The sequence below is a fragment of the Otolemur garnettii genome, unplaced genomic scaffold (assembly GCF_000181295.1).
Source record: "Otolemur garnettii isolate 467f Iridium unplaced genomic scaffold, OtoGar3 scaffold00088, whole genome shotgun sequence".
Lineage (NCBI taxonomy): Eukaryota > Metazoa > Chordata > Mammalia > Primates > Galagidae > Otolemur > Otolemur garnettii.
In genome coordinates, this window is record NW_003852483.1 from 5964289 (window position 1) to 5973864 (window position 9576).

The following is a 9576-nucleotide window of genomic DNA, read 5'->3' on the forward strand; positions in this document are numbered from 1 at the left end:
TATTTAATTTCTCCATCATAGATGAAACTCAGTTTAGCTGGACACAGGATCCTGGGTTGAAAGTTATTTTGTTTTAGGAGATTAAAAGTCGATGACCATCCTCTTCTAGCCTGAAAGGTTTCAGCTGAGAGATCTGCAGTTATCCTAATACTCTTCCCCTTGTGGGTTATGTTTTTTTTACATCTGACTGCTTTCAGAATTTTCTCTTTCATCTTAACTTTGGTGAAGTTAATTATGATGTGTCTGGGGGATGTCTTGTTCGAGTTGCATTGTGCTGGGGTTCTGAAACTATCTGCTTTCTGAATTTCAGAATCTCTTGGCATGTCTGGAAAGTTCTCTTTCCTAATTTCATGAAGAAGAGCCTCTGTGTTTTGTGAAGCAACTTCATCACCTTCAGGGATTCCTATAAGGTGAATATTAGTTTTCTTTGAATTATCAAAGAGTTCTCTGAGAGTGAGATCCATTTTTGCTCTCCATTTCTTTTCATCTTTGCACTCCTGAGTTTCTTCAAAAGCTTTGTCTTCAAAGTTAGAGATCCTTTCTTCTGCCTGTTCCACTCTGTTATGGAGGGATTCCACCATATCTTTCAGATCCTTGAGGGCTGCAACCTCTTGTCTCAGTGTTTCAAAATCTTTGATCATTTTATCTTTGAAATTGTTGAGTTCATGAGATATCTTTTGAATAATTTCTTGAGATACCTTTAGAATAATTTTTTGAGAAATCTTTTGAATAATTTCTTGAACTTCTATTTCCTTCCTTTCTTCCATTCTGTTAATCTTATTTGCTATCCGTATTCTGAACTCGATTTCTGACATCTTAGCCATTTGCTTGTGGATGGGGTCTTCAATTGCGTCTGCCCCATTTTTCCTTGGGGGAGTTGATCTACTCTGGTTATTTGAGTTGCCAGAGTTTTTCTGCTGATTCTGCCCCATGCTGAGTTTACCTTGTTTGGAGGCCTTATCAGAACTGTTCAGGTAGTGGCTTCTTTTGGTTGCGCAGAGAGACAGGCCGAGTGTGTCTGTTGTCTTCTCCCAGTTCTCAGGTGCTGGGGCAACTGGGGTGCAGTGGAACAGCACCAGCTGCTTGGGCGTGTGCCTGGCCGGATTAGACCTCGTTCAGCCTGCCAATGTGACCAGGGGGCAGGAGACCGGCAGCAGCTGGATCAGTCCTAGTTCAGCCCCTCCTGAGCAACCGGTGGAACAGGGAAACTGTAATGGCTAGATCAGTCCTAGTTTAGCACTCTGGAGCAGCCAGGGGATGGGGGAATGGCAGAGGTAGTGCAGGGTATGCGAGCGACTAGATCAGTCCTAGTTCGGCCCCACCAGAGTAGCTGGGAGGAGAGCGGAGGACTCCTTCACCGTCGCCTGTTGGACACATGCGGCACTAGCAAGCTGATCTGTGCCCTCCCAGCACAGGAGCCTGGAATGGGGAACTCCTCCATCTCCATCCGTGGGAAGCACGTGGCTCTAGCAAACAGTTCTGGCCCGCCCAGAGCATTAGACTCCTCCACTGCCACCTGTGGGGCACACGTGACTCTAGCAAGCAGTTCTGGGCCCACCCAGCATGGGTGCCTGGAGCGGGGAACTCCTCCGCTGGCCACCATGGGGTGTATGTGTCTCTAGTAAGCTGTTTTGGGTCTGCCTGTAATAGAGGACTCCTCCGCCACTGCCCACAGGACACGCTGGCACTAGCAAGCAGTTCTAGGCCTCCCCAGGGGAGGAGCCTGGGGCAAGGATGAGAACCCGTTTTCAATTCTTTTGGGTATATATTGCTGGGTCATTCAGTAATTTTATGTTCAACTTTTTGAGGCCTGGCAAACTGTTTTCCATAGGGCTGAATTATTATTCACAGGGTGTCCATTAAGTTTGTGGGCAATTTAAAATTTAAAACTGTTTTAGGTTGATCTTACCTCCTCCCCTGGAGCCAGCTTTCAACAGAAGCTCCCATCCAGAGAGTGAGATAATGGTTAGAATGAGCCCAATAAAGCTGAAGGTTGGAGGTCAGGAGCTGAACTGAGAGAAGATTGACAAGTGCATCTCTCATCCCTGCTGAGGCAAGCTATGACTCCAAGGAAGCAAATTTCAGGTACAAAACCCATCCCAAAGAGGATGAGAGTCCATCCCATTCTCCAAGAGAGTGACCCACTGTGTGGTCTCTGCAAATGAGCAATGAAGAGAAGACCTCTTGTTTCACCCCATGGGAGAGAGCTGCTGAAAGCCAGGGCTCCTTCTCCAGAGAGATCCTGCTGTGAACCTGGGCATTATCTGACCCAGCATAAAAGTTGAACAAATATTTTCCCTGCCATTCTGAATTCTCAGTCCACTCTTCCCCCCTCTCCTGGAGGTCTGAAAACCTACCCCCAGCACAGTCTGGAGTGTCTGGTTGTTCTTTGCTAGGGCTGGGCATTGTATGGGCTTCAGCACAGCTGCACTGAAACTGTAACTGAAGTAGAGGTGGAGAGACATGGGGGAAGAGGACTGGCCCAGCACTGAGAAAGTGCATACGAGCAGTGGGACAGTGGCAGCAGCCGGGGCAGAGGCTCATGCTGTGCAGCAGCAATAGTGCAGTGTTTCTGCTGGAGTCAAATTTTGGAGAGACACCTTCCCAGTTCTGTAGAGCACCAGAGGGAGCCAGATCTCACCCCATAGTGATACAAGGGGAGGAATGTGGCTGGGGTAGAGGGATGGTCATCGAAAGAGAAAAACACATGTTGCAATGGTAACCCCCAGCTTGCAACAGACTCAGGAGGAACACTCCCCAGTTTCCAATGAACACCAAAGGAGTCATGCTTGGGCTTCCCCTGCCTGGCAGAGTGCAGTGGCACCCCTGAGGAGGCATTGACTCCCCTTTGACTCTGACACGTGCAAATCCCTGGGACATTTGCTCATTGGAAGGAACTGGGCCACAGCCCCATGGTGTTACCAGTGGCTGGGTGTGGCTGAGGTGCAAGGTGAGAAAGGAGGCAGCAACCTCCTTGGACTAACTATTTTGCTGGCTGGGTCTTTCTGACCCTACTGAGCACCAGAGTGAGTCACACTTGAATTGCCAGTAGAACCCTGCTGTCTGGTTGCTGGAGACCTTTTGAACTCTCCCACTTGAGCAGTGATTGTGCTGCCTGGGATAATTGGTTTAGAACTCTTGATCTGGGCTGACCACCTGGGGACACTCTAAGGTTGAGCCCTGGTTATGTGGTAGTAGGAGGTACCGATTCTCCTCTTCCCTTCCACTAGTGGGCAAGGGGTGGGGTGTCTTAGTTGATTGTGTCTCCACCCAGTTGAGATTTCAGCCCAAAGTTGCCAATTCACTAAGATTGGATAGAGGCTGGCTGACTACAAAACTAGCCCCATCACACCAATCAGGTCCCCAGAGTCTCAGGCTGCAGGAATGAATGGGACCTTTATAAAGGTGTAGGGAAAAAGCCACAGTCACCAGTCCCAGATCTTTGGTAAAGGGCTGGTTAACTACAACTTGTGGAGCCCTCAGTCCAATCTCACCTTTCTAGAGCTTCTCTAGCCAAACTGTGAAAAATAATCATGAGGTGGAACTAGTGGAAAAACTCTGGCAACATGAATAATCAGAATAGATTCAATTTCCCCAAGGAACAATAAAGGAAAGACAACAGAAGATGCCATTCATAAACAAATGGCTGAAATGTCAGAAATAGAATTCAGAATATAGATGGCAAATAAGATTAATAGAATGGAAGTAAAGTTGGAATTAGAAATTTGAAGAGTAGTTCACAAGTTTTCTCAAGTAATCAATGAATTCAAAGAAAAAATCGCCAAGGATTTAGACATAATGAGAAAAGAAATTGCAGAGCTCAAGGAAATGAGAAAGTTATTCGAGGAGCTTTGTAATACAGTAGAATCCCTTACTAATAGAGTGAAGCAGGCAGAAGAAAGGATCTCTGAAGTTGAAGACAAAGCTTTTGAACACTCCCAAATGCTCAAAGAGGCAGAGAAGTGGAGAGCAAAAAAATGGATTACTCCCTGAAAGAGTTGTGGGACCACTCCAAAAGATTAAGCACTTGCCTTATAGGAATTCCTGAAGGAGATGAGGATGGTCCTAAAGACACATAAGCTCTACTCCAAAATATAATCAAAATATAATGGAGGACAATTTCCCAAGCATGACAAGAGATACATAAATTCAGATAGCAGACAGTTTCAGAACCCCAGCACAACTCAATCCAAATAAAGCATCTCTTAGACACATTGTGATTAACTTTGTCAAAGTTAAGACAAAGAAGAAAATTCTGCAAGTAGCCAGATGTAAGGAAACCATCACATACAAGGGGAGAAATGTCAGACTCACTGCAGATCTCTCAGCAAAAACTTTTCAAGACAGAAGATGTTGGTCATCAATCTTCAATATCCTAAAACAAAATAACTGTCAGTCTAGGTTCTGTGTGCAGCTACACTAAACTTCATCTATGATAGAGAAAACAAATACTTTACTGACATACAGATGTTGAAGAAATTTGCCATAACTAAACTGGCTCTCCAGGATATTCCCAGTCCCATCCTACATAATGATCAGCAGAATATTCCTCGGCCAAAGTAAACTCACCCAGAAACTTTTGAACAAAACCTAACTTCCATAGTAGGGAGAAGACTAAAATATACATTAGACTTTTGAAAAACATGACACCCCAAACACTATCATGCATTATCAGTTCTTTCAGTTAATGTGAATGGCTTCAATTGTCCTCTAAAGATGCATAGGTTGGCTGACTGGATACATAAACTCAGACCAGATATCAGTTGCATACAAGAGTCTCACCTTACCATAAAGGATAAAAATAGACTAAAGGTGAAGGGATAGTCATCTATAATTCAAGCAAATAGAAATCAGAAAAAAGCAGGCGTTGCAATTTTATTTGCAGGTACAATGGGCTTTAAACCAACAAAGGTAAAGAAAGATAAGGATGGCCACTTCCTATTTGTTGAGGGAAACACTCAACATGAAGAGATTTCAATTATTAACATTTATGCACCAAATCAGAATGCTCCTCATTTATAAAGGAGACCCTAACAGACATGAACAATTTGATATCTTCCTGCACCATAATAGTTGGAGATTTTAACACCCCTTTGGCAGTGTTGGATAGATCCTCCTAGACTAAAGTAAACAAAGAAATATTGGTCTTAAATTTGACCCTACAACAAATGGACTTAACAGACATCCACAGAACATTTCATCTGAATAAAATTGAATACACATTCTTCTCATCAGCCAATGGATCATCATCCAAAATTGATCATATCTTAGGACACAAGTCAGACCTCAGCAAATTTAAAAGAATAGAAATTATTTCTTGTATCTTCTTGGACCATCATGGTATAAAAGTAGAACTCAACAGCAATAGGAATCTTCATACTCAAACAAAGACACACAAACTAAATAATCTTATGCTGAATGATAGCTAGGTCCAGGATGAAATTAAAAAAAAAAAATCAACAAATTTTTGGAACAAAATGGTACTGAAGTCACATATTATCAAAACTTGTGAGATATTGCAAAGGCAGTCCTAAAATGGAAATTTATAGCATTGGATGCCTTCCTCAAGAAAACAGAAAGGAAGGAAGTTGACAATTTAATGGGACATCTCAAGCAACTAGAAAAGGAAGAACATTCCAACCCCAATCCTAGCAGAAGAAAGGAATAACCAAAATTAGAGCAGAATTGAATGATGAAAACAAAAGAATCATTCAGAAGATCAACAAAACAAAAAATTGGTTTTTTGAAAAGATCAATAAAAGTGATAAACCTTTGCTAATCTAACCAGAAACAGAAAAGTAAAATCTTTAGTATCATCAATCAGAAATGATAAAGGAGAAATAACAACAGAGAAATAACAACAACTCCTGAGAAATCCAAAAAATTCTCAAGGATTGCTATAAAAAGCTATTCTCAGAAATATGAAAATCTGGTGGAAATGGACCAATACCTGGAAGCATGCCACTTTCCTAGACTCAGCCAGAAAGAATTAGAAACACTGAATAGAGCCATATCAAGCATTGAAATAGCACCAACAATATGAAATTTCCCCAAAAGAAAAGTCCAGGACCAGATAGCTTCACATCAGAATTCTACCAAACCTTCAAAGAGGAACTAGTACCTATATTACATAACTTTTTCCAAAACATAGAAAAAGAAGGAATACTCCCCAACACATTCTACAGAGAAATAGCACCCTGATCCCAAAACCAGGAAAAGACCCAACAAGGAAAGAAAACTATAGGCCAATATCATTAATAAATATTGCTGCAAAAATATTCAACAAGATCCTAGCAAACAAAATTCAACAACACATCAAAACAATTATACACTATGACCAAATTGGTTTTATACCAGAGTTACCAGGTTGGTTCAACATATATAAATCCATAAATATAATACATCACATAAATAAAATAAAAACAAAGACCACGTGATTCTCTCAGTTGATGCAGAAAAAGCATTTGATAAAATCCAGCACCCTTTCATAATCAGAACTCTCAAGAAAATAGGCTTAGAAGGGTCATTTCTGAACCTGATAGAGACCATATACAGAAAACTCACAGCCAGTATCATTCTGAATGGAGTAAAATTGAAAATATTTCCACTCAGATCTGGAACTAGGCAAGGATGTCCATTGTCTCCACTGCTATTCAACATAGTAAATGGAAGTCTTATCCATCAATATCAGGCAGGAGAAGGTAATCAAGAGTATCCAAATGGGGTCAGAGGAGATCAAACTCTCACTCTTCACAGATGATATGATTTTATACCTGGAAAACCTAGGGACTCTTAGAAGTGATCAAGGAAGACAGCAGCATCTCAGGATACAAAATCAATACTTACAAATCAAAAGCTTTTATATATACCAACAATAGTCAAGCTGAAAAAATAGTTGACTCTATTCCTTTTACAATAGTGCCAAAGAAGATTAAATATTTGGGAATTTACCTAACAAAGGATGTGAAAGATCTCTATAAAGAGAACTATGAAACTCTTAGAAAAGAAATAGCTAAAGATGTTAACAAATGGAAAAACATACCATGCTCATGGTTGGGAAGAATCACCATTGTTAAAGTGCCCATTCTACCCAAAGCAATATCCAAATTTCATGCAATTCCTATTAAAGCACCACTGTCATAAACCACTTTGAAATATCATCTAACTCTAGTTAGACGGGCTCACATAACAAAATACCGCAACTACAGATGTTGGTGTGGATGTGGAGAAAAGGGAACACTTCTGCACTGCTGGTGGGAATGCAAGCTGATACATTCCTTTTGGAAAGAACTTTGGAGAACACTTAAGAAACTAAAAGTAGACCTGCTGTTTGATACTTGAATTCCTCTACCAGGTATATATCCAGATGACCAAAAACCATTTTACAACAAAGATATTTGCACCAGAATGTTTATTGCAGCCCAATTTATAATTGCCAAGTCATGGAAGCAGCCCAAATGCCCATCTACCCATGAATGGATTAAAAATTGTGGTATATGTACACCATGGAATATTATGCAGCCATAAAAAAGATGGAGACTTTCCCTCTTTTATGTTTACATGGATGGAACCGGAACATATTCTTCTTAGTAAAGTAGAATGGAAGAAAATGTATCCAATGTACTCAGTACTATTATGAAACCAATACATAATCATCCATACTTTCATATGAATGATAAAATACAACTGTAGCCCAGAATGAAGGAGGGAAGAGGAGGGTGAGGACAGTGGAGAGGGGAGGCCAGGCTTAGGGAGGGTAATTGATGGGATCTCACCTACGGTGCATACTACAAGGGTCAAATCTATTCAGAGTGGAGTATAAATGTATTAACACAACAATTAAGTAAGTGAGGTGAAGGCTATGTTAACCAGTTTGATGTAAACATACCAAATTGCATATAAAATCAGCACACTGTATCCCATAAATGCATTAATGTACAGTTATGATTTAATAAAAAATAAAAAAAATAGTGGGACTAAAAAAGAAACAAAAAATAACCAAAAAAAAATCAAAAAAATTTAAAACTCTTTTAAATTGCAAAGAACTTTGTGGGCACCTTATATATTCTATTGCTATGAGTAATGTACAAAGGTTACAATTATTCTACATCTTTGCCAGCACTTGATTTCAGGTTTTTTTTTTTTTTTTCTTTTTATTATAGCCATCCTACTGGAGGTGAAGTGGTATTGCATTGCGGTTTTTATTTGTATTTCCCTAATAACTAACAATATTGAATATCGTTTCATATAATTGTTGGCCATTTGTCAATCTTCTTTGGAGAACACCTATTCAAGTCTTTTGCTCATTTAATTTTAATTGAGTTGCATTTTAGTTGTTGAGTTATAGAATTTATTTGTATATTCTGGATCTTAGACACATTAGATGGAGATTTACATTTTTCTTCCCATTCTATAGTTTATCTTTTAGTTTTCTTGATAATGTCCTTGGATGTATGAAATTTTAGATTAAGTCCAGTTTACCTGTTTTTTAAATTTGTTGCTTGTGCTTTTTAGATATGAGCAATCTAAGAATTCAATCTCAAATTCAAGATCAGGAAGGTTTACTCCTAAGATATTCATAACTTTATCTCTTGCATTTAGAGTTTTGCCAAATTTTAAGTTAATTTTTGTATATGATGTGACATAAAGGTCCAATTTCACTCTTTTGTGTGTGGTTATTTGGTTGTCTCAGCACTATTTGTTGAAGAAACTATTGTTTTCCCACTGAATGATGCTGACATCCTGCTAAAACATTAATCATCATAAATGTATGAATTTACTCCTAAATTCTGTTTTATCACACTAGCAGCCTTTCTGTCTATTCTTTTTTTTTTTTTTTTAGAGACAGAGTCTCACTTTATCACCCTTGGTAGAGTGCAGTGGCATCACACAGCTCACAGCAATCTCCATCTCTTTTGGTTAGGTGATTCTCTTGCCTCAGCAACCTGAGTAGCTGGGACTACAGGTGCAGTTTGGCTGGGACAGGGATCGAACCTATCACCTTCAGTATATGGGACCAGAGCCCTACTCACTGAGCCACAGGCATGACCCCTTTATGTGTATTCTTATGCCACTGCCATAATGTTTTGGTAATTGTAACCTTGTTGTAACTTTTGAAATTGGGAAGTATGAGTCCTCGAAATTTATTCTTTTTCAATACTGTTTTGGCCATTTGTGTGTATGTGTGTGTGTTGGTTTGGTTTGCAATTCTTTATGAATTTGAAGATTCTTTAATTTCTACAAGGAGGATTAGAATTTTAACAGGAAGTGTACTTAACTTTAGATCTATTTAAGAATTATTTACATTGTAGCAATATTAAGCCAATCCATGAACATGGGATGTATTTCCATTTATTTAGAAATTCTTTAATTTCTTTCCGGAATCAACATGTTTTTTGTTTTTTTTTTGTTTTCATTTTCTTTTTTTTTTTTTTTTTATTGAATGGTAACTGTGTACATTGTTGCACTTTGGGGGTACAGTGTGGTGTTTTCATACACAATCCAAGACACTTCCATCAAACTGGTTAACATAGCCTTCATGTAACTTTCTTAGTTATTATGTCAAAACATTCATAT